The 26,537-nt window shown below is 44.0% G+C and overlaps 1 pseudogene across 1 annotated transcript; it reads right to left on the bottom strand.

Moving 5' to 3' along the window:
* Positions 1-19,694: 19,694 nt before the first annotated feature.
* Positions 19,695-26,536, bottom strand: LOC309797411 (putative ATP-dependent RNA helicase DDX28; annotated as a pseudogene). Its single transcript, XR_014296139.1, has 2 exons — positions 24,625-26,536; positions 19,695-20,669 (listed from the first exon to the last, which is right to left on the bottom strand). The product of XR_014296139.1 is annotated as a putative ATP-dependent RNA helicase DDX28 (transcript).
* Between the last annotated feature and the right edge of the window lies 1 nt (position 26,537).

The following is a 26,537-nucleotide window of genomic DNA, read 5'->3' as shown; positions in this document are numbered from 1 at the left end:
CAATCATTGTTGCTTTTGCTGTGGTCATCCATTTACAATGCTTGGTGTCAGTTGATTTTTCTCTTGTAAAAATAAAATGCAGTCTGTGTGTGTGGAAAAAAAACATACGTGATGTCGTGATAAAGTTGTATGTAATTTGAGATCTGGCAAAAAGCATTTCTTTTCTGTAATGCTAGGATGCTAATTGGACATTTTTGCAAGAAAGAGATTTCAGGATGCAAATCTCGTGTCTCTAAGGTAGGAAGCCAGTTCATGGTGGAACATTCTATTAAACTTGTGTGAGTGCAGAAATATTTCTTTGGAAGAAAGAGGTCATGAATCCCTTTTTAACAGTTAGTGGTTTATAGTATACCGAATGAGCAAAATGGGTATTTCTGAACTTTAGAAAAAAATAATATAGTTTTTCTGCATTTATATTATGCAGCTGATGTAGAATATCAAAAATTCTTTATTTTGAAAAACAATGTAATCAATTTGACATAATTCATATATATTGAACCTGTGGTACACACACACAATAAAACATACATTCAAAAAATCTTTTTCACTTAAGAAATATTTTCTAGTGTAGTTGATTTACAACGTTGTGGTATTTTAAAATACATGTTTATTAGAGTATAATTGCTTTATAACACTGTATTAGTTTCTGCTTTACAACAAAGTGAATCACCTGTATGTATACATATATCCCCATATCCCCCCGTCTTGAGGCTCCCTCCCAGACTCCCTATCCCACCCCTGTGGGGGACATAAAGCACCGAGCTGATCTCCCTGTGCTATGCGGCAGCTTACCACTCGCTCTTTTACATTTGGTCGTGTATATATGTCAGTGCTACTCTCTCACTACGTCCCTGTGTCCCCTTCAGCCCTGTGTCCTGAAGTCCGTTCTCTACATCTGTATCTTTATTCCTGCCCTGTCACTAGGTTCGTCAGTACCATTTTTCTGAATTCCATATATATGTGTTCACATACAGTATTTGTTTTTCTCTTTCTGACGTACTTCACTCTGTATGACAGACTCTAGGTCCAACCACCTCACTACAAATAACTCAATTTTATTCCTTTTTATGGCTGAGTAATACTCCATTATATATATAGGCCATATCTTCTTTCTGTATTCATCTGTCGATGGACATTTAGTTTGGTTCTATGTCCTGGCTCTTGTAAGTAGTGCTACAGTGAATATTGTGATACATGTATCTTTTTGAATTATGGTTTTCTCCGGGTATATGCTCAGTAGTGGGATTGCTGGGTCATATGGTAGTTCTATTTTTAGCTTTTAAGGAACCTCCATATTGTTCTCCATAGTGGCTGTATCAGTTTACATTCCCACCAACAGTGCAGGAGGGTTCCCTTTTCTCCACACCCTCTGCAGGCTTTATACATTATTGTATTAATTTCTGCTGTGCAGCAAAGTGATTCAGTCATATATATATATATATATATATATATATATATATATATATATATATTCTTTTCCATTATGATTTATCACAGGATACTGAATATAGTTTCTCCTGCTGTACAGGAGGTCTTTGTGGCTTGTCCATCCTATGTAGAATAGTTTGCTTCTGCTATTCCAAAACTCCCAATCTTTCCATCACTCTCTCCTTGGCAACCACAACTCTGTTTTCTATATCTGTGTGTTTGTTTCTGTTTTGCTGACATGTTCATTTGTGTCCTGTTTTCGATTCCACATGTAAGTGATATTATATGTTATTTGTCTTTCCCTTTATGACTTGCCTCAGTTAGTATCATTATCTCTATGTCCATCCATGTTGCTGCAAATGGCATTATTTCATTCTTTTTTATGTCTGAGTAATATCTATTGTATACGTATACCACACTTTCTTTATACATTCATTTTTTAATGAACATTTAGGTTGTTTCCATGTCTTGGCTATTATAAATAGTGCGTCTATGAACATAGGGTTTTATATATTTTTTTGAATTATAATTTTGTCTAGATATATGTCCAGAAGTGGGATTGCTAGATCATATGGCAACTCTCTTTATAGTTTTTTTGCGGAACCTCCATACTGTTTTCCATAGTGGCTGCACCAACTTACATGGCCACCAACAGTGATGAAGGGTTCCCTTTTCTCCATACCCCATCCAGCATTTGTTAATTGTAGATTTTTTTTAATGATGGCCATTCTGATCTGTGTGAAGTGATACCTCATTGTAATTTGGATTTGCATTTCTCTAATAATTAGTGATGATGAGCATCTTTTCATGTGCCTATTGGCTATCTGTATGTCTTCTTTAGAGAAATGTTTATTTAGGTCTTCTACCCATTTTTCCATTGAGTTATTTGTTCTATTGTTATTGAGTTGTAGGAGCTGTTTGTATAGTTTGTAAATTAAGCCGTTGTCAGTCTCATCATTTGCTAATATTTTCTCCCAGCCCATAGGTTGTATTTTCATTTTGATTATGGTTTCCTTTGCTGTGCAAAAGCTTATAAGTTTGATTAGTCCCTGTTTCTTTTTTGCTTTTACTGTAAGTCCGCTACGTATGAACAAGTTCTGTTCCAAGAGTGCGTTTGTAAGTCCAATTTGTTTGTAAGTCCAACAAAGTTAGCCGAGGTACCCAGGTTACACAGTCGGCTATACGGTATTGTACCGTAATAGGTTTATAATACTTTTCACAGAAACAATACATAAGAAGCAAACACAAAAACAAAGAAGACATTTTTAGTCTTACAGTACAGTAACTTGAAAAGTACAGTAATACAGTACAACAGCTGGGATACTGGGGCTGGCATCGAGGGAACAGGCGAGAAGAGTTACTGATCGGAGAAGGGAGAGGAGGTGGGAGATGGTAGAGGTGAAGGATTATCAGCAGTGGGAGACAGGGGGCAAGCTCCAATTTCACTCATACCTGACATTGATGACACAGGTTCTGGTTCCTTGCTGGATTTAATTCTATCTACCCTCTTGAAAAAATGATCCATTGATGTCTGGGTCGTAGCTCGTTTCTTCTCATCATAGATGATGACATGGTAGCACTGGTTTGCGTTCTGAATGGCTGCTGCCACCTTTGGATACCATTGTAGGTTCGAGCCTTGTGCCTCAAAAACTAACAGTGCCTCCTCCAATTTAGAAGATTCCCTTGGCATTTTCTGTGTCATGAATCTCTTCAGTTCTTCAGTTACTTCTTCTTCCTCCTGTCCCTCTTCATCCTTTCTCTGCGCCTCCAAGTCCATCAGTAAGCTCCTCATGTTGCACAGCAAGGAGTTCAGTGAAATCGTCCTCTTGCAGATCTAGCTCCAGCTTCTCGCTGAGGGTCACTACGTTGCTGAAGACCTCTTCAGACTTCTGATCTGCCTTCTCAAGTCCACAAACATCATGAACAAACTGTGGGCAAAGGTTCTTCCAAACCCCATTCATGGTGACCAACATACACTCACACCATGCAAAGTCAATGTTTTTTATGGCCTTGTAGATGTTATAGTCCTTCCAAAATTGTCCCTAGGTTCTTCCTGATTTCTCACTTACCTTTACTGCCTGACAAAAAGTGTGACATAAATAATATTTCTTGAAAGTCGCTATAACTTCCTGGTCCATAGGATGGATGAGCAATGCAGTATTCGGTGACAGATGCACTACTTTGACGTTGGGAAAAGTCATCCATGAAAGGGGCGTGGCCCAGAGCATTGTCAAGCAGCAAAAGAATGTTTTTCTGGGACGTCCTTCTCGGAGCAATATTTCTCTACATCTGGGATAAAGTGTTGGCAAAACCAGTCCTGGAATGTGGCCTGTGTAATCCAGGATTTGGGGTTACACTTCCACACAATAGGAAGAGAGTCATTGGCTATGTTTTTAAGGGTTCTTGGGTTCTCTGAATGATAAACTAAGAGAGGCTTCAGGTTCATATCACTGGAAGAATTGCCACCAAACAACAGTTAGCCTATCTGTTGCTGCTTTACAGCCCGGCATCAACTTTTCCTTCTTACTGATGTAACTTCGGTCTGGCATCCTCTTCCAGTACAGTTGTGTCTCATCCACATTAAACACCTGGTTGGGTAAATGCACACCATTATCAATAATTTCTCAAAGTGTTTCAGGAAGTTCCTGGACAGCTACCCTATCTGCACCTGCTGCCTCTCCACTTACTTTTACCTTGTTGAGGTTGGCTCTACTCTTGAACCGATGAAAACAGCCATGGCTGGCATTAAAAAATATGCCCTCTGATTCTTTCCCGTGTTTCTTCTTCAAGTCTTCTTAAAGGCTTTTAGCTTTCTCTTGAATCACCATAAGCTGAGCAGGATTTACCGCTGATGTTGATCCTGCACCTGCACACTGAGAAGTTTCTCCATCTCCTCCATCACTTTTCCGTGCTTCTTTGATATTTTGTCATGAGCATTGAATATTATATTGGCTGTGGGTTTGTCATAAATAGCTTTTATTATGTTGAGATATGTTTCCTTTATACCCATTTTGGTAAGCGTTTTTATCATGAATGTATGTTGAAGTTTCTCAAATGCTTTTTCGGCATCTATTGAGATGATCATTTTTTTGTGTTTTTCCTTTGTTGATGGAGTGTATCATGTTGATTGATTGGCATATGTTGAAACAACTTTGTGACACAGGGGTGAATCAAATACGATCATGGTGTATGATCCTCTTATGTGCTGTCAGATTCGGTTTTCTAATATTCAGTTGAGAATTTTTGCATCCATATTTATCAGAGATATTGGCCTGCAATTTTCTTTTTTGCTAGTGTCTTTCTCTGTGTTGTTTTTTTTTAAGTCTTTATTGAATTTGTTACAGTATTGCTTCTGTTTTATGTTTTGGTTTCTTATTTGTGAGGCATGTGGGATCTTAGCTCCACCACTAGGCATTGAACCCACACCCCCTGCACTGGAAGGCAAAATCTTAACTGCAGGACCACCAGAAAAGTCCCCATCTGTGTTTTTTTATTTTTCAGTAAATTTCTTTATTTATTTTTGGATGCATTGGGTGTTTGTTGTTGTGAACGGGCTCTCTCTAGTTGTGGCAAGTATGGGTTACTCTTCGTTGTGGTGTGCGGGCTATTCACTGCACTGGCTTCTTTTTTGCAGAGCATGGGCTCTAGGTGCGTGGGCTTCAGTAGTTGTGGCTATCAGGCTCAGTAGTTATGGCTCGTGGGCTGTAGATCACAGGCTCAGTAGTTGTGGCACACAGGCTTAGTTGCTCCACGGCATGTGAGATCTTCCCGGACCAGGGCTTGAAACTATGTCCCCTGCATTGGCAGATGGATTCTTAACCACTGTGCCAGCAGGGAAGTCCCCCCCCCATCTGGTTTTGATATCAGGGTGATGGTGGCTTCATAGAATGTCATTGGATGTATTCCTTAATCTTCAATCTTTTCGAAGAGCTTGAGAAGAATCTGTAAGTTTTGCTTTGTATATTTGGTAGAATTTGCCTGTGAAACCATCTGATCCTGGATTTTTGTTGGTAGGGAGTTTTTGTAAATTACAGTTTCTATTTTGCTTGTAGTGATCAGTCTGTTCAAGTTATCTATTTCTTCTTGATTCCGTTTTGTTTGGCTGTAAAAAACAACATATATTTTTAAGTTATGTTAGCAGCTAAATACTTACCAGGTATTAGACCACAAAAGAGCAAAGAAAAAAATATTAAAGTATTTTTTCAAATAGAAAAAGTATTGAAATATTTTTAAGAAATTGGGATAATAGTACTAGTTACAATAATGACAAATTGTTCTGAAATTAAACACTACTTTATCTAAGATGCATATTATATGCTTATCGTTTTACTGTTTTTAAATACATGGAATGTTTTCACCTTTCTAAAGTAATTATTTTATTTTACCTGTATATTGGGAAAAAATTTTAGTTGCACATAATATAAAAAATTACAGTTTAATAGGAGACATTAATCCATTTACCTTTGCTGTAGTATTGAAAATACTTAGGTTTAGAGTTACCATGTTATTGAGTACCCTTATTTATTTATTTATTTATTTATTTATTTATTTATTTATTTATTTATTTATTGCGGTACGCGGGCTTCTCACTGTTGTGGCCTCTCCCGTTGCGGAGCACAGGCTCCAGACCGGGGCACGAACCCGCGTCCCCTGCATCGGCAGGCGGACTCTCAACCACTGCGCCACCAGGGAAGCCCTATTTATTTATTTTTAAAAAGACTTAACTTGGGGGAGGTACAAATTATTTATTTATTTATTTATTTTTAGCATCTTTATTGGACTATAATTGCTTTACAATGGTGTGTTAGTTTCTGCTGTATAACAAAGTGAATCAGCTATACATATAAATATATCCCGATTTCTCCTCCCTCTTGCATCTCCCTCCCACCCTCCGTTTCCCACCCCTCTAAGTGGTCACAAAGCACTGAGCTGATCTCCCCATGCTATGCAGCTGTTTCCTACTAGCTATCTATTTTACATTTGGTAGTATATATAAGTTAATGCCACTCTCTCACTTCGTCCCGGCTTACCCTTCCCCCTCCCCATGTCCTCAAGTCCATTCTCTACGTCTGCGTCTGTATTCCTGTCCTGCCCGTAGTTTCTTCCCAACCATTTTTTTCTTTTTTTAGATTCCATATATATGTGTTAGCATACAGTATTTGTTTTTGTCTTTCTGACTTACTTCACTCTGTATGACAGACTCTAGGTCCATCCGCCTCACTATAAATAACTCAATTTCATTTATTTTTATGGCTGATAATATTCCATTTTATATTGAAGATGTGCAAAATCTTTTTTATCCATTCATCAGTTGATGGACACTTAGGTTGCTTCCATGTCCTGGCTATTGCAAATAGAGTTGCAATGAACATTGCGGAACATGATTCTTTTTGAATTATGGTTTTCTCCAGGTATATGCCCAGTAGTGGGATTGCTGTGTCATATGGTAGCTCTATTTTTAGTTTTTTAAGGAACTTCCATACTGTTCTCCATAGTGTCTGTGTATCAATTTACATTCCCACCAACGGTGCAAGAGGGTTCCCTTTTCTCCACACCTCTGCAGCATTTATTGTTTGTAGATTTTTTTTTTTTTTTTTTTTTTTTTTGCGGTATGTGGGCCTCTCACTGTTGTGGCCTCTCCCGTTGCGGAGCACAGGCTCCAGATGCGCAGGCTCAGCGGCCATGGCTCACGGGCCCAGCCGCTCCGCGGCATATGGGATCCTCCCGGACCGGGGCACGAACCCGTATCCCCTGCATCGGCAGGCGGACTCTCAACCACTGCGCCACCAGGGAGGCCCTGTTTGTAGATTTTTTGATTGATGGCCATTCTTACCTGTGTGGGATGATACCTCATTGTAATTTTGATTTGCAATTCTCTAATGATCAGTGATGTTGAGCATTCTTTCATGTGTTTCCTGGCAATCTGTATATCTTCTTTGGAGAAATGTCTAATAGGTCTTCTGCCCTTTATGGACTGGCTTGTTTGTTTCTTTGATATTGAGCTGCAGGGGGTGCTTGTAAAGTTTGGAGATTAATCCTTTGTCAGTTGCTTCATTGGCAAAGATTTTCTCCCATTTTGGAGGTTGTCTTTTCATCTTGTTTACGTTTTCCTTTGCTGTGCAAAAGCTTTTAAGTCTCATTAGGTCCCATGTTTTTATTTTTATTTTTATTTCCATTTCTCTAGGAGGTGGGTCAAAAAGGATCTTGCTGTGATTGATGTCATAGAGTGTTCTGCCTATGTTTTCCTTAAGAATTTTATAGTGTCTGGCTTTACATTAAGTCTTTTATCTATTTTGAGTTTATTTTTGTGTATGGTGTTAGGGAGTCTTTTAATTTAATTCTTTTACCTGTAGCTGTCCAGTTTTCCCAGCACCACTTATTGAAGAGGCCGTGATTTCTCCATTCTATATTCTTGCCTCCTTTATCAAAAATAAGGTGACCATATGTGTCTGGGTTTATCTCTGGGCTTTCTCTCCTGTTCCATTGATATATATTTCTGTCTTTGTGCCAGTACCATACTGTGTTGATTACTTTGTAGTATAGTCTGAAGTCAGGGATTCTGATTACTCCAGCTCTGTTTTTCTTCTCAAGATTGCTTTGTCTGTTCGGGGTCTTTTGTGTTTCCATACAAATTGGGAAATATTTTGTTGTAGTTTTCTGAAAAATGCCATTGGTATTTTGATAGGGATTGCATTGAATCTGTAGATTGCTTTGTGTAGTATAGTCATTTCACAGTGTTGATTCTTCCAATCCAAGAACATGGTATATCTCTCCACCTGTTTGTGTCATCTTTGATTTATTTCATCAGTGTCTTATAGTTTTCTGAGTAAAAGTCTTTTGTCTCCTTAGGTAGGTTTATTCCTAGGTATTTTATTCCTTTTGTTGCATGGGTAAATGGGAGTGTTTCCTTAATTTCTCTTTCAGACTTTTCATCTTTAGTGTATGGGAATGAAAGGGATATCTGTACATTAATTTTGTATCCTGCAGCCTTACAAACTTCATTGATTAACTCTAGTAGGTTTCTGGTAGCACCTTTAGGATTCTCTATATATAGTATCATGTCATCTAGTGGCAAACAGTGACAGCTTAACTTCTTCTTTTCCGAGTTGGATTCCTTTTATTTCTTTTTCTTATCTGATTGTTGTAGGTAAAAATTCCAAAAGTGTGTTGAATAATAGTGGTGAGAGTGGGCAACGTTGTCTTGTTCCTGATCTTAGTGGAAATGGTTTCACTTTTTCACCATTGAGAACAATGATGACTGTGGGTTTGTCATATATGGCCTTTACTATGTTGAGGAAAGTTCCCTCTATGCCTAGTTTCTAGAGGTTTATCATAAATGGCTGTTTAATATTGTCGAAAGCATTTTCTGCATGTATTGAGATAATCATATGGTTTTTATCCTTCAGGTTTTTTAATATGGTGTATCACATTGATTTGCATGTATTGAAGAATCCTTGCATCACTGGGATAAACCCAGCTTGATTATGGTGTATGATCCTTTTAATGTGCTGTTGGATGCTTTTTGCTAGTATTTTGCTGAGAATTTTTGCATGTATGTTCATCAGTAATATTGGCCTGTAGTTTTCATTATTTGTGACATCTTTGTCTGGTTTTGGTATCAGGGAGATGGTGGTCTCATAGAATAAGTTTGGGAGTGTTCCTCCCTCTGCTATATTTTGGAAGAGTTTGAGAAGGCTAGGTGTTAACTCTTCTCTAAATATTTGATAGAATTTGCCTTTGAAGCCATCTGGTCCTGGGCTTTTGTTTGTTGGAAGATTTTAATGACAGTCTCAATTTCAGTGCTTCGGATTGGTTTGTTTATAGTTTCTATTTCTTCCTGGTTCAGTCTTGGAAGTTTGTGCTTTTCTAAGAATTTGTCCATTTCTTCCAGGTTGTCCGTTTTACTGGCATATAGTTGCTTGCAGTAACCTCTCATAATCCTTTGTATTTCTGCAGTGTCAGTTGTTACTTCTCCTTTTTCATTTGTAATTTTATTGATTTGAGTCTTCTCCCTTTTTTTCTTGATGACTCTGGCTAATGGTTTTATCACTTTTGTTTATCTTCTCAAAGAATCAGCTTTTAGTTTTTTTTATCTTTGCTATTGTTTCCTTCATTTCTTTTTCATTTATTTCTGATCTGACCGTTATGATTTCTTTCCTCTGCTGACTTTGGGTTTTTTTTTTTCTTTCTTTCTCTAATTGCTTTAGGTGTAAGTTTAGCTTGTTTATTTGAGATGTTTCTTGTTTCTTGAGGCAGGATTGTATTGCTATAAACTTCCCTCTTAGAACTGCTTTTGCTGCATCCCATAGGTTTGGGGTCATCATGTTTTCATTGCCATTTGTTTCTAGGTATTTTTAAATTTCCTCTTTGATTTCTTCAGTGATCTCTTGGTTATAAAGTAGTGTATTGTTTACCGTCCATGTGGTTGTATTCTTTTACAGATTTTTTCCTGTAATTGATATCTATTCTGATAGCGTTGTTGGAAAAGATACATGATACAATTTCAATTTTCTTAAATTTACCAATGCTTGATTTGTGACCCAAGATATGATCTATCCTGAAGAATGTTCCTCAAACACTTGAGAAAGAGTGTATTCTGTTGTGTTTGGATGGAATGTCCTATAAATATCAATTAAGTCCATCTTGTTTAATGTATCATTTAAAGCTTGTGTTTCCTTATTTATTTTCATTTTGGATGATCTGTTCATTGGTGAAAGAGGGGTGTTAAAGTCCCCTACTACGATTGTGTTACCTTCGATTTCCCCTTTTATGGCTGTTAGCCTTTTCCTTATGTATGGAGGTGCTCCTATATTGGGTGCATAAATATGTACAATTGTTATGTCTTCGTCTTAGGTTGATCCCTTGATGATTATGTAGTGTCCTTCTTTGTCTCCTGTAATAGTCTTTATTTTAAAGTCTCTTTTTTCTGATATGAAAATTGCTACTCTAGCTTTCTTCTGATTTCCATTTGCATGGAATATTTTATTCCATCCCCTCACTTTCAGTCTGTATGTGTTCCTAGGTCTGAAGTGGGTCTCTTGTAGACCGCATATATACCGGTCGTGTTTTCAGATCCATTCAGCCAGTCTATGTCTTTTGGTTGGAGCATTTAATCCATTTACATTTAAGGTAATTATTGATATGTATGTTCTTATTACCATTTTCTTAATTGTTTTGGGTTTGTTATTGTACGTCTTTTTCTTCTCTTGTGTTTCCTGCCTAGAGAAGTTCCTTTAGCATTTGTTGTAAAGCTGGTTTGGTGGTGCTGCATTCTCTTAGATTTTGCTTGTCTGTAAAGGTTTTAATTTCTCTGTCGAATCTGAATGAGATCCTTGCTGGGTAGAGTAATCTTGGTTGTAGCTTCTCCCCTTTCTTCACTTTAAATATGTACTGCCTGTCCCTTCTGGCTTGCAGAGTTTCTGCTGAAAGATCAGCTGTTAACCTTATGGGGATTCCCTTGTATGTTTTTTGTTGTTTTTCCCTTGCTGCTTTTAATATTATTTCTTTGCATTTAATTTTTGATAGTTTGATTAATATATGTTTTGGCATGTTTCTCCTTGGGTGTATCTTGTATGGGACTCTCTGCACTTCCTGGACTTGATTAACGATTTCCTTTCACATATCAGGGAAGTTTTCAACTATAATCTCTTCAAATATTTTCTCTGTCTCTTTCTTTTTCTCTTCTACTTCTGTGACCCCTATATTCGAATGTTGGTGTGTTTAACATTGTCCCAGAGGTGTCTCAGATTGTCCTCAATTCTTTTCATTCTTTTTTCTTTATTCTGCTCTGTGGTAGTTATTTCCACTATTTTATCTTCCAGGTCATTTATCCATTCTTCTGCCTCAGTTATTCTGCTATTGTTTCCTTCTAGAAAATTTTTAATTCCATTTACTGTGTTGTTCATCATTGTCTGTTTGCTCTTTAGTTCTTCTAGGTCCTTGTTAAACATGTCTTGTATATTCTCCATTCCAGTTCCAAGATTTGGGATCATATTTAGTATCATTACTCTGAATTCTCTTTCAGGTAGACTGCCTATTTCCTCTACATTTGTTTGGTCTGGTGGGTTTTTACCTTGTTCCTTCATCTGCTCTGTGTTTCTCTGTCTTCTCATTTGGCTTTGTGGACGGTGTTTGGGGTCTCCTTTACGCAGGCTGAAGATTCGTAGTTCCCGTTGTTTTTGGTGTCTGCCCCCAGTGGCTAAGGTTGGTTCAGTGGGTTGTGTATGCTTTCTGGTGGAGAGGACTGGTGCCTGTGTTCTGGTGGGTTTGTCTGGATCTTGTCTTTCTGTTGGGCAGGTCCGCATCCGGTGTTGTGTTTTGGGGTGTCTGTGACCTATTATGATTTTAGGCAGCCTCTCTGATAATTGGTGGGCCTGCATTCCTGTCTTGCTAGTTGTTTGGCATTGGATGTCCAGCACGGGATCTTACTGGTCTTTGAGTGGAGCTGGGTCTTAGCATTGAGACGGATATCTCTGGGAGGCTTTTGCCGTTTTGATATTACAAGGTGCCCAAGGTCTCTGGTAGACCAATATTCTGAACTCTGCTCTCCCAACTCAGAGGCACAGGCGTGACACCCGGCTGGAGCACCAAGACCCTCTCAGCCACACAGCTGGGGGTGAGAGCAAGAGCTAGCTTTGGTACATCTCAAAGAACACCAATGAGATTCACTCACCATTTTCTCTCCATCAGTGAAGAAAACAAAATTCAGTGTTCGGTGAGTCAGCCACCTTGGTAGCCAGCCTCCAAGAAGGCCCTAATCATACCCTAATTATCTCCCAGTCATCATGCACCTGTGTGCCTCCTCACAGTTGAAAAGGGCTGATGTTTTAACTAATAAGACATTGCAGAAATGACAAAGTGCAGCTTCCAAAGGTATAAAAGATATTGGAGCTTCTGCTTTGGTTTCTGCTAGATCACTCTTCCTGTGGTAAGCCAGCTGCCATGTCATGAGGACACTCAAGCAGCCCTAAGGAGAGATTCATGTGGCAAGGAGCTGAGGCCTCTTACTTACAGCCACATGAGTGAGTCATCTCACAAGTCACAATACTTAATTTTATTTATTTATGGTTGTGTTGGGTCTTCGATGCTGCACAGGGTTTCTCTAGTTGTGTCGAGCAGGGGCTACTCATCATTGTGATGCATGGGTTTCTCCTTGCTGTGGTTTCTCTTCTTGTGGAGTATGGGCTCTAGGTGCATGGACTTCAGTAGTTGTGTCACGCAGGCTCAGTAGTTGTTGCTTGCAGGTTCTAGAACGCAGGCCAAGTAGTCATGGCACACGGGCTTAGTTGCTCTACAGCCTGTGGGATCTTCCCAGACCAGGGATTGAACCCCTGTCCCCTGCATTGGCAGGCAAATTCTTACCCACTGAGCTACCAGGGAAGTCCAGTGTGCTCTTTTTTAAACCTAGTCTGTTTTCATTATTTTCTATCTTAACTGTTCTATATTAAATAAAAAAAAATAATACTCCTTTCTACCCCTCCTCTTTGAGGATGATATATGAAGAAGTATGTCTTATTTATTAATCTGAAATTTTCACCTTACTTTTAAGAAGTAATCACAGTGTCAAGTATTTAATACCTTTCACTTCCACCTTGAAAAGCATGGATATTAAAGTGCTAATATAATTACCTTCCCTAGTCTATCATTTTTACTTTTTGTTATGTATAAAAAACAACTAAAAATATGCATGGTTTGTAAGGAAATGACAAATTTCAGAAAATTCAGAATCTGCATACACTCTATACATAGCTTCTAGATACAGACACAGAAAATTGCCAGATACTCAGAGCTCCCCTTGTCCAATTCTAGTGACTCCCCTTAAGGTTTAATATTGTTCTGGTATCTAACAAAAAGATCACTTTACCTGTATTTTGTATTTTATATAAATGTAATGGCACAGTAAAATCACTTTTGGATTGGGCTTTTTTATTTTATGTTGTTTATGAATATGCCTATATGGTTGCCTGTTGTTGTTGTCATGCACTGACACTGTTGCATAGGATTCCATAGTGTAAATATTTAACTATTAATTAATTTTTTCCCAAATGTATTACAATATGAGTGATTTTCAGTTTGGGTCTATTGAGAATTGCACTGGTATATACATACTAGAACTTGAGCTTTGGTGGTATGTGTATAAATTATTGTTCAATATACATGTAGTAGTAAAATTTTTGACTCATAGCTTTCATCTGTTTATCTTTTTAGATATTTCTAAATATTTTCAAAACATTTGTATGATTTTTCATCCTCAGCAGCAGTGAATGAGATTCAAGGATTACACACATTCTTGTCAAACTTGATAATACCTGTCATTTTCATTTGAACTTTCTGGTTGGTGAGTGATAATTCCAGGTATGACTTTTTTTGCATTTAATTGACTACTAAGAAGCCAAGCATCTTTTGATATGTTTACTTAACGTTCTGTACTCTCTTTCTTGAAATATCTTTTGGTATATTTTTCCCATCTTTGCTATTACATTATCTTCTTATTGAAGACTTTTTTTTTTTAACATCTGAAGACTTCTTATTTAGGAGTTTTAAATATATACTTGATATAAGTTCTTCTCTCTTTCTGTCTCTCCTCTTTCTTTAGATGAGTGTCAGTTTTTAATGTTAATAACATCTAATTTGTTATTTTCCTCTATTTAGTCTTATTTCTATTTATTTATGTAATCTTCTTATCTGTTGCAGAACACATTATATATTCTAAACCACAAATATGTTTTCGTTTCTTCAATAAATCTAATTGTTAAGCTTTAAATTTAAGTTAACTTTCTGAATTAAATATGTTGTATCATAGTGAGCATTAATTTGTCTATGACAGCTGCAAGGTTACATTTATTCAGAAAATGTTGTATTCAGCTCTCTTTTCATTTGCTCCTACTTCTTATTGATTCACAGAGGTAAACATCACTTCATCCATGGATCTGACTTTTCTTGATTTCTCATGGTCATTCTCATTAATTCTTCTTGCCTCATCAAATCTTTAGGCATTGCATTATTCCACAAAAACAAAAAGCTTCCTTGGGCCTTTTTCCTCAGAAGATTGATTATTCCCACATTTTAAATGGGAGATTGCAATAAGTTAGGAGAAAATGCCACAGGGGTCTCTCTCTCTCTTTTTTTTTTCTTTCACATCTTGTATCAGCCTCTGCTTGCACTCTGTGTTCAAAGATTTTTGTACAACACATTGATAGAAGTGCCAGGTGTTTCTCTCCTTGGGGCAAAAGACAGATTAATTACCTGACAAATAAAATAAAAACAGTGTCTTTCTCTGTTCAAATGTTGGAAAGGATTGCTTGCATCCTAATTTAAAAGTTTCAGGTGAGTGAAGCTTAAGATTCCAAAGCTTTAATCCATATTTGCACCATGCACAGCATCCAACAGGACTGCTTTACATAACCCCATGAGACTTTTGTGTGCAAGTGAAATAGATAAAAATATAAAACTATTGCTGTCTTTTTGGGTCATAAAAAAGATTTTTTGTCTCATTTAAAATATTTTTTTTTTCTAAAATCCAAAAACGTGTCAGGCTAAAATATTGGAATTTCAAACATGGTAAAACCCCTTTTGAACGATGCGAAGTGAGACTTCTTTGTAGTGCTGATTTGCATTGCCCACTTGCTTGGTTGGCCAAAAAGGGCCTACGCGTTTTTTCCTGAATATATTCAGGAAAAAAAAAGTACACTCTTTTTGGCCAACTGCATCATTGTCGAAGTTCTGCCGCTTTTCATGTGCTTTAAAGGCGACTCCAATCTACCTCTTGAAAACGGTTTCCTGCAATTCTGCCTTGTTTTCAAATCCTCTTTGTTGCCTTACCTCAATAAGGTACGAAAGTTATCATTTATTATCCTGCAGGTTTGTGAATTTTAGTGCCTCTGAGATCCATTTTTCAACTCGCCTTTTTAGGAGGTGGCCTCCAAACCGCAGGACTGCTTCAGGCCCTATTCTGGTTCCGGGGGGCAGGCAGATCCTTTGGTTAATTCTTCTTCCTGATTGGAAATTAGAGTGACATGTGTCTGTCCAAACACCTAGAGCTGATCTCTCATTGGTTCCCCCTCTACCCATTCAACCTCTGGACAAATTGCAAACTGTACGAAACAGGAGGTTAAAGGTGCTGATTCTCCAAGTGGGGAGCTTGTTGGTAAAGCAGCTGGAATGGCGAACCCGAGCACCACGAGATGAAAAATGAGGTGCGTTTTAGAAACGTTTCCCGATCATATGGTGTACCATCCTCTGGGTTTCCCATGCATGTTTTAGCTGTAGGAAGATTCCCTTGAACCTGGAGATTTCTGACCCATGGAATGGGTAGCACGCAGTATTACTTTAAAGGGTCTGCATTTGCTCACACAACCTCACCAATCCGGTTGCCCCCAAGAGTGTCCAGCCTTATGTCTCTTCCAGCTGTGGGTCTAGATGTGGTCAATCCAGGTTGCATCACAGCCACTGAATGAATTTTGTAAGAATTTCTCTCTCTTTCACTATCTTTGCTTTTTTTTGTAATTTGTATTTATAATGGGATTTAGCTGATTTTCAGTACTGTGTTTGTGCCCCTTTACACCCACTATATTCACTTACTGAGAAATATCAATAAATACTTTTTAAGATTCTTACTACGTGGATATATTCTTCTGTGGTGAATAAGGTGTGTTGAGTCCAGTTCACTGAGCAATGAGTAGGTCTTTTCTATTACATATTTGGTTGATGGAACGGTATCTGTGCTAATTTCAAACTATTGTTTTATGCATCACCCTACCTCACCTTTCCCCTTAAGCAGCCATAAGTGTGTTTTCTAAATGTGTGACTCTGTTCTGTTTTGTAATTTAGTTCATGTAGCGATTTTTACATTCCGTCTATAACTGATATCTTATGATAAGTTTCTTTATCTGTGTGACGTATTTCTCTTAGAATCATCGTACCTAAACCCACTCATTATGCTGCTACTAGCCTTAGGACATTGATTTCATGGCTGAGTGATATTCCATTGTACATAAGTACTACAACTTGTTTATCCATTTTTCTCTTTCATGAGATACTTAAGGTGTACCCGAGTCGAGGATTTTGTGAACACAGCAGCCCTAAAATTTGGGGTGCCTGTGTCCTGTCGATTTTTGGTTTTCTCAAAATATAAGCCCATGAGTGGAAGTGCCCTGTGCTCTGTAGCTCTGTTTTTTAGATGTTTTAGGAAATACCATACAATTTTCGAGAGTGGCCGTTGGCAATTTATATCACGCCCATCAGCGTAAAAAAGCTCCCTTTTCTCCTTGACTTGCCCTGCATTTCTGGTTTTTACACTTTTTCAGCATGGCCCTTTTGACCAATGCCTAGTGAGACTTCTTTGCAGTGTTGATTTGCATTGCCCGCTTGTTTGGTTGGCCAAAAAGGGCGAATGCGTTTTTTCCTGAATATATTCAGGTGCTCACCAGGGTGTGTAGCAGGTGTGGGTGAGTGTCACGTAGCGCACACCCAGCGCATAGAAGGTACGCAAGATGGAGAGGCTACTGTCCAGTGAGTGGCCGCCCTCCACACCAGTGAGGCAAGCCAACTTCCGGGTATTGTTGAGAGCTGGGGGCACGTAGGTCAGATGATCATTTTCAGAGGCAGGGGTAGCTTACTGAAGTCCCTAACACCCACTACCACCAGTCTGTTTACCTTTTTTTTTGGCCGTGCCACGCAGCATGAGGGCTCTCAGTTCCCCCACCGGGGATCAAACCCGAGCCCCCTGCAGTGGAAGCGTGTTGTCTTAACCTCTAGACTACCAGGGAAGTCCCCCGTCTACCTTTAACTGAGGTCACAAGCTCCAGCTCAGAATAGGAGGCACACATGAGGCGGATGAGGTCAATTTGTTCCAGGATGAGGCGCACAGCATCCCGTTCGTGGGTCTGGCATGGGACGTAGGCTGACCAGAACTGAGGGAAGGCCAGGGCTTAGTTTGGGCTTTGGAACTCCTTGGGCTTCTCTTAGCCTCCTCAGCTGGCACAGCACTCACTGTGCCCAGAAGTCACATGTAATGCGTTGCTTTTTCTGTGGTACTTGGAAGCCCGTCAGGTGGGCTCACTGTGACCCCTGTAGCCCCCAGCATCCATGGCATGGCACTTTCTAGGTCACTATGGTAACTTCGTTCCAATGTGACTAACCTGTGGTCTCTGTGGCCCCCAAACTGCCCCACATTCCCCAGCAGCCATGGTGGCACCTTGTGTGTCCCTTTGGTACCTGGCCACCCACGAGACCATCTTTCAGCCTGTCCAAGCTGGTCTAGCCATGGCTGAAATTGCGCAGATTACCATGCTATAGCCCATTGTGGTAAAACTGCCTCAGGACCAGGGGCATGTTGTTGTGGCTGGAGGGAGGTCAAGGCAAATGGGTGGGCTCCTTAGGTCTTGGGATTGGGCAGGACACATTGCCTGGCCTGGGCCAGCCTGGGGGTCCCCCACCTCACACTGTCACACAGACTATACTAGGAGCAGCTGAGGCCTGGGCTGAGGGTTTCCCACCAGGGAGGGGATGACAGAGAAGGGGAAGGGCATCCATAGATGATGGAGAGGACATCCAGGGGTGGTGTGAGGGAGCCTCCCCACTAGCGCTACATGCTCCGGACCTCCTCCCCTGCCCAGGGCCAGGCTAGGCCCCCACCGGCCCCCAGCAGCCCGCACACACTGCAGCCACCCTTCCACAAGCGGGAAGTCCCGCATCAGGGCCCGCGTGCGCTCCCGCGGACTTGGGGTGCTGGAGGTGCCCAGCGTGGTCTGCACGAGGGTTACCGGTCACAGCAACAGACCCAGCAGGAGCAGCAGGCACAGCAGAGGCCGCTGGCTGCGTGCACGGGGACATTCGAGGCCCCCGGGCCGCAAGCTGCGCAGGGCAGGGCAGGCGGGCAGAGGCGGGTCTGAGAGGGGCGGGCGATGGGGTTCTGCCCGTCGACACAGGCCACCCAGCGGCGCGGCCTCGCGAGGGGGGCGGGGTGAGGGAGGGGATACAGAGTCACAGGACCCTGCGACCCGTGTGCGGAGAGCCGCGATCCGGGAAGCCCGGCAGCCACAGGGCGGCACTGCCCTCCCGCCCCCTGCTCAGAGGCAGCTCCCGCGGGCTAAGCTGGCCTCTGCTGAGAGCCCACTCGCCTCCCATCGCGGGTTCCCTCCGCCCCCGCCCCTCTTCCCACACCCACTGCTCCGAGGGGGCGCCCTAGGGTGCTCTCCCCCGCCTCTAACCTTCCTGTCCAAGCTGGGGTGCTTCTCTCAGAGGGCCACCTGCAGCCCGTGGCCTCCCGGGAGCACACCTCGTCCCCATCTGCCCGCAGCCGGCCCCGCCCACCCCGAGGGCTGCCTGTGAGGGTCTCTGTGGCCACAAGTGCTCTGGGCTCCCGGTTTCCCGGTACTAGGCCATGGGGGCTGGTGTGGGGGAAGAGATAGTTTCTGGAAATGGGGGTGGGTAACCATGTGAGCTCTGGATTCAGGAAGGGGCCCTCTGCCCCCAACCTTCTCTCTCCTCCTACTTGACTCCCCAACCTGCATGACCATTCTCTGGGGACTTGAACCAGCACCTGGGAACTATCAGGAACCTCCCCCACTTCTGTCAGCCAGCCTCAGGAGAGCGCCCTCAGGAGTTGCTACACCTCCCCAGGGCCTGAATAGAGGGACTTTTGGGATGTGAACTGAACAACCTTCTGGGGAGAGTCAACGACCCTTTTACTCAACAGAGCAGGAACTCAGTCAGTAGGCTATTTGTGTGGAAGGAAATGAAGTCGCTTCCATGGCAGAAGAGCCCTGCCGCAGCAACCTTCGTCCCAGAGCTGCTGGCTGACCTTCTGGCCAGGATCCCTCCTACCTCAGCGTGGAAGGCCCGGCCTCGTGGAGAAGTGTAGGTTCTGAAGAAAGACCTGGCACCTGGGTTCTGCTGCTACACTTGCCTTATCTCGTGGCCCTTGTGGCTCTAGCTTTCCCAGAAACCTCAAGGGCTAAGTGCCTGTGCTTGCTCAGAGGCCGCACGCCATTCCCCATTTCCAGCCTCAGGCCCTCCCGCTAGCTGCCTCCTCTAGGGACCCCCTCCCCTCAACACGCACACTGGGGATGTGCCTTCTCACAGCAGCTCAACCACTGAGATGATTTAGGGACTGTACCCAAACTCCTGCATCCCCAGCCTCTCAAGTTTTTGCTCTGATCCCTGGCACCCCCTGGAGCTGTTCCACCTTTGGAACCTTTCCCAGGTGGCAGGAGTGCCTAGCACAGGGGTAGTGACCTAAGTCTGAGCACTGGCGACCCTAGAAATCTGTTACAGAAAAGCATTTTATTGAGCAGTAAGGGACGCCACTGGGGACGGAAAGGCCTGGCAATAAAGGAGCATGTGAACCTCGGGACAGGGTGCGTGCTGCTTGACTCTCCATCCTGTTCTTGCTTCAGGGAGCAGGGCTTCCTGGGCCTCTCTATCCTGCCTCCTGAGACCCCAGGCAGGAGGCTCTTTGGGAAGCCACAGATAGATTGCTGCTTTCAGTTTCAAAAAGCCCAGCTCCCCACTGGTTTGTGGTGGTGGCCGCTGACAATGGCTCAGGGCAGGAGCCCATGTGGTAGACTGCTAAGGCTTCTCTGCACCCTGTCTCTGCTCCTGCATCCTCCTCGGCTCGCAGAGTGCAGACTTCACTTTGTTCAGCTCACAAAGGGGCCCGTGAGGATTGAGCAGAGGAATGCCAGGTTTTCTTCCAGGCCAGCTTCCGCCCTGGGATGTTCAGGGCAGGCTCTCATTTCAAACCTCACTTTCTGAGGCTCCTGGCTTATGGCCATTTAGTGTGCAGGGAGGCTCCTGGCTGAGGAAGGCTCAGACAGAACGACGCAGGTTCTAATCTGTGGTAGTGGGCAGTGGGGGGGGGGCGGGAGGGGTCACTGCAGGAAGAGGCATTCGCTGTCTTAGGCAGTTAAACCATTTCCCTGTCTTCAGAATGGTTCAGCCAGCAAGATTCTGTGGAGTCCGCCTCCTGGCACCATGCTACAATCGCCGGATTTTGGGTCTGGAGCAACCGAGATCTTCGTCCGACTCTTCTGGAGCTTGCTTTCTCTCGGGAGCACATCTGGGGACTGGCTTCTCAGCTTCCGCCTTTGCTGGCATGGCCAAAGGAGCATCCCCGTAGGCCCGGTAGCCACCAACCAGGCAGTATGTCTTCCGATGCCGGCCCAACTGCGTTTCTCCACACCCTCGGTTGAGGACATGGTAGTGACCAGATTTAGGAGGAGAAATGGGAGCCACAGCTGCTGCAAAGAAAATCAGAACTGATCAGTCACTTCTGCTGTACACAGTCTCCTGCCAGAATTTCCCTCTCTCATGTCTCTCCCAGTTTCTGGCTGAAGACCTTTAATCTACTTGACATCCAAAACACAGACTTGGCCCATCACCTCTATGAGTCCCTAGAGAAGGGACACTGGCTGCAAAAGCAATTCCTAGAGCCTACGGCTGCATCAAGTGAGGTAGTCTCTTCACCGTTGCCAGGGAAAACAGTAGAACCCGAAAGAAATTGCAATCATGATCCTCTCCATCTCTCCCTTCCACAACAGAGAAAACATTTCTTGCAGTGTGTCACTTCTGAGGCTTTAATGGAAACGTCTTTCAAGTTTTGGAAAAAGATAATCTAATATAAATTGGTTAAGGACCCCTCCCACTTTGGCAACCCCTCTTGGGCCCCATTTATAATGCCTGTTACAACCACACTGAACTCTAGCCCTCTGATACTTTTATCTAGATTAGATCAAGGCCAAATACTGAGGCAGAGTGATCAGGAGACTCAGAACCGGGTTCTGGGTACCAAGTGTAGGCTCACATCCACCCAGCCTGCTGGGACACCATCTGCTCAGCCCTCCAGTCTCACTAGCACTTCATCACCCACCTTGGTTCTTCCGGTCTTCCCATGAATATGGCACCACCCTCTCCCCTAGTACTCAGCAGCTCAGTATGGGACGTGTCTGAGGGGACCGATATAGATGTGTACATGACAGCACAGAGGTGCCTGGGTTTGAAGGTGCGGTTCAAGAGTGGCCCTCTTCCTCAAACTGCTCCGTTTACCATCTGCCAACAAAAATGCACTTGCCTTTTGCTAAGAGGCCAACCAGGAAAGGGTCTGAATGGAAGCATCCTGTAGCCCAAAGCGGAAGGCAACATTTATAAAGATCAGAAGCTTCCTGCACACTAGTTCAGGGATGACCTTTCACTTGTCCTCAGCAGTGAGCACTGTGGGACCCTGAAGGTGTCCCAGGTCACTGGTATTACTTACAGCTGGGAAAGTGCTGAGGTTTACGTAGTGGGCAAGCCCCACAGGAACATGTGGCAGCCAGGTGAGGTTGTGTGTACACCATGCCTCTTCTACAGATGCCCGGTCTCGGTGTACCTGCTGCACTGCCCAGCCAGGGAACAGCACAGGTTTGAGTAAATATAGACGATCCGGTCAGACATTCTCTCTCAGACAACCAAAGAGATTGGTATCTGGTGGAGAACTGGTAGGGAAGTTTCTGAGGGCAGCACATTTCCATAGTTATGCTGCCATGGAAACTGTGAGAAGGCCTGTGAGGTCATCACTACCCAGTGAGGTCATAATAAGGAACCTGTGACTTGCGGGTCAGGCTTCAGGAGGAGGGGCAGTTTTGTGGAGGAGAGCAGGGTGGAGGCAGAGGTACTCTGCCTGGCCCCTCACACCTGGGCTTCCCCACCCATGCCCTAGTCTAGTAGACACCCCACGTGGGGCGTGCAGGTGGGCTGGTACAGCCCCAGGGGCCCCAGGAGGGCAAGAGAGACCCACATTCTGAAATTGGCTTGAGAGGCAAGATTAACGTTAAGAGACAGCTAGGTTGTATGGCACTGACCCTAAGAGGCAGAGAATTGTGTGGACTGGGGAATCAGGGAAGGCTCCTTGGCAGTGGGCCTGAAGGACAAGTGAGATCTGGACCCATGGGGAAGAGAGGGAAGACATTCCAGTTTGGAAGAATACAAGCAAAGACACACTCTTCTCGACCTTGTCCTGCCCCAAATATAAATTCATAGAACCCTCACATTTTTACACCTGAGGGCTTAGAAAAACCAAGATGTTAAGGAGCCTACCCAGTGTTACACAGGTAATGGAGAGGGGTTCTGCTCAATGGTTACGTTCATGTCGGGGCTCCGGATTTACAGCTGATAGGAATGTGAGGACGAGCTCATGCCGTTTCAAACATTTCCAAGTGATACTGAGAGAGATGTTAAAGGTGCAAAATGAGGGTGCTGAATGACCTCACAAAGTGGGAATGGTGGGCCCATTTTAATATGAAATTCAAAACAAATTCATGACAAAAAGACATAATACAAAATGACAACATAATCATTACACTCCCCTCTCCCCTAGAAGTAAAAATCATTATAATCCTCTCTCTCCACCATGAAAGGATGAGATAAAGGCTCAGCAGCAGCCCCCGTGAAAATCATGGTCAACACTGTGAAGAGGGGTTAGTAAGACAACTTGGTCCGACTCAGAGAAGGAAAGAGACAACTCTGCCCTTAGCCTGATCAGGCCCACAGGAAGGAACCACATTTGGGGCAGCTTTTGATAGTGTGGCAATGAGAGAGAACTTTCTTTAGGAGGGGACTCCCTGTTGCCGACCTTGAGAAAGCAAAGATGGGACCTTCGTTTACTGGGGCTGTTGCAGAGGGGATGTGCCCAGGAGGTAGAGACTGCTTGGACTACCCTTTTAGAGGTTGGGCCACCCTGGTTGAGAACCACAGCACCTTCTGTCCCTAAACTGCTTGAATCAGTGGGTGCCCGTTAGGACAGACGAAGTCAGGCCTCATTGGAGCAGACTGCCTTTTGGAGTGGTAGAAGGTAAATGTGAAGGGGAATGCTCTGGCGGAGGTTTGTCACGGCAGGTGGGCCAGCATGAGACCATTCAGAATCTCCAAGGCTCCAGAGATTACTTGGCTGGGAGCATCCCTCTGATGTGGTTTGGGGACTCCTACCTTAACAGGACCTGGCTGGGCATCTGGGGGAGGCAGAATAAACGGTTTATTAACTTAAGAGAGCGAGAGAATCACCTGGGGGGTTCCACCAAACCACTTAAAAAGTCTTGTACCTGGATTCTTGAGCCAACCCTCAGAAAACTTATCTAGATCTGGAGTAGGGCTCAGGAAGCTGCACTTTTAATAAGCTTCCTGGGCAGTCCCACCACAGTGGTCCATGGATAGAGAGACCAAATTATTGTGTATTCTCGGTTGCTTTTGGGAGTCAAAGTGGGCAATATTAAAAACTGCAGCAGGCATATGTATAAACAGGGAATATTCAAGGCAAGCAGAGGTGTATAGTTATTCTATGCATGAATCAGATTTGAGAAAAGCTAGCCTGGTGGTTAAAGAACACAACCCTGAGGACAAACCAGATTCTTTCCTACTGACTTGTGTGATTTTGACCAAGTTCTTTTATCCTTCTGACTGTTTCTTCAAATGGAAAAGAGTTATGACTGTACATTTAGCACAATATTCTCTTTCGGCAAAGGTTGCTCTGGGTCCATCTGTGTTCTCTGCAACTTAACCCTTTCCAGTGCGCAAGCATTTTTAAGTTGTTTGGTGAAGTATTACATTTGACTTTCAACAGTTCATTACTTTGGGCAAAGCTTATATAATGCTGCAGAGACTAGAACCTATGCAGAGATAGTGAGAGGATGTTATAAGCTTATTCTGCTGGTTTATAAAAAAGTTTAACCTTTTCTTCTCTTCCTCCACCTGCCACCAAGAGATGAGAAAGAAGGCAGAGCCTGGAAATGCACACCAAGCAATATTTCTGTGTCAGTTTGCCTTTTATTCCTCTGCCAGTACTTCCCAGAGAGATTTCACCAAAAGTGCCTAAGCTTGCCATGGCCATTGTTGTGAAGAAAATTTCTCTTTATTGCTAGTCACATCCCCCTTTCCTTCTCCTGGAGGCTTAATGGATGTTTGGGGGCAGGAAACAAAATTTAAACTAAAACATCCATTGAAAGAGCCTTCGTCCTAAGTGTGGTAGTTTGGAGTGTGAATCTTCTCAGGGTCTACTGAATTCTGCCCCAGTGGAAACTGTTATTAAGGGGCACCCATAGAAACATCGCTTATTGTTAGAAACCATGACATAATACAGAGCCAAGATCGACATTATTCTTCACGTGAAAGACTACAGAGAGCCGAGCTCAGTAGTTCACCCTCCAGTGTTGGCCAGCAACTTACCTTTTGAAGCCAGACAGCAGCCCGGGTCTTCAGAAGGTGACTAGGCAGTCCAGAGCACCCTACTGACAAGTGTGCTCACCCGTCCAGCACAGAGGGAAAGGTCCCTGTTACGGCATCATATATAAGCCTGCTGCAATAAGGTTTGCTGGTGCAAAGGCTCTCTCACTGAGGACCCCAGTCCTGGAAGGCTTCTCCTCTGGCGAGCTGCGAGTTCAATCTTCCGAGCCAGGCTCACGTCCCAGGGATGGGTCACAAAGCTGATGACAGTGACTGGCACCTCGCTCCCCACCCGGCCCACCCTCCCTGCTCTGTGGATGTAGTCTTGCTGGGTAGGAGGGAAATCATAATTGATGACTAGCTCCACCTGGGTGCTGTCCAGGCCCCGAGAGGCGATGTCTGTGCAGAGAAGAATGTCTCGGGAGCCCTTCTGGAAGGACTGGAAGATGCCTGCTCTCATTGAGGCTGGCATTTGTCCCTGCAGTCTTAAGTGTTGGATTTTGTGGTCATCCAGAATATATACCCCAGCCAGTTCACAGTGCTGGAGCAATTACAGAACACCAGAACAGTTCCTGCGGCGCCAGTCCTATATGCTCTGTCATGCTGCCTAAGGATCTGTACCAACCCAGTCACCTTCTCTGTTCCCTTCGGCCTCATGAATGTCTGTCTGACATGAGGCATGATGCAGTGGAGCTTGTCACTGGTAACGGGGGTTAGAGAGTCTAAGCTGGCAACTTTACTCAGCAGCTGGCCTCCACCTTCGGGAAATGTGGCCCCCACCAGCACTAACTGAGCTTTGGGATCGAAGGGGTCTTTTAAGTCAGCTGGGCCTTCTGCTATATGGCTCCCCTCCAAGATGTAATCCACCAGTTCCAGGAAGATTTCATCCAACAGCGTGTCTGCATCATCCAACACCAAGAAGGAGAGCTGCTCCAGGCTGATCAGTTGAGTTTTCAGGGCCTTCCACAGAGCCCCCGGAGTGGCCACCAGAATATCTGCTGGAGGTTGTTTGGACAGTTGCAGCCTGATCCTCCTCATGCCATGGCCTCCCCCTAACTCCTGCACCTGGAGGTCCAAGGAGCTGCCCAAGGCCTGGGCCGCGGCACGCACCAGTTCGGCTAATTCTCGAGAAGGCACAAGAAACCAGGCCTCGAGGAGCAGGGATACGACAGGGGTCCAGGCTTGGCTGTCCCAACAGCCGTTGAAGGAGAGGTAGCATGTAGCTGAGAGTTTTGCCACTGCCGGTTTTTGCGGCGCAGAGAATGTGGCGGCCGCGAAGAAGTGGGGGAATGGTACTTGACTGCACGGTTGTGGGCCGAACAACTTCGGGAGCAGCCTCTTGTAGTGCGATCAGAACGGGGAACTCCAGACACACTTCAGTGCAGCTGCCCTTGGGCGAAAGGTTCCGCAGCGCTGGAGCCTCATGTTGCGCACACTCGATGGAGAAATGGTCCGCGTGGGTGCACCGATTCCTCCAGCCGCGCGAAGAGAGTGGCGCGAGTTCCAAGAGCCCAGCGTGAGGTGAGCCGGCTGGTTCAACTCGGGTGGCCACGCTGACATCAGCGGCAGCCCAGGACGCGACAGCGTCGGCCGTGGGGGGGCTACGCTGGCCGCTATGCCGCTCTTCCTGCTGCCGCTGTAGAGCCCGCAGGATGCGCACCACGGGCAGCGGCTCGTTGGGACCGCGGACCGTCAGGTCCCGGCAAAGCGCCAGAAGCAACCGAGCCGCGAGCGACAACAGCCGCAGCCGCCGTGCGAGAGCCACACACCCTTGGTTGCGGGAGAGGCGCACGTCAGTGACGTCACGGGCGCGCCAAGGCCTCGCGGACGGTGGCCGGCGCGGCTCAGTAAGGCCCGCGGACTCGGCGAACTGTGTGGAAGGAGCGGGATGTGTAGAGCTCAGCAGCGGCGAGGTG

The sequence above is a fragment of the Mesoplodon mirus genome (assembly GCF_964341445.2).
Source record: "Mesoplodon mirus genome assembly, contig: HAP1_SCAFFOLD_489, whole genome shotgun sequence".
In the NCBI taxonomy this organism is placed as follows: Eukaryota; Metazoa; Chordata; class Mammalia; order Artiodactyla; family Ziphiidae; genus Mesoplodon; species Mesoplodon mirus.
The sequence above is the reverse complement of the archived record's forward strand: the minus strand, read 5'-3'. Positions and strand labels throughout refer to the sequence as shown.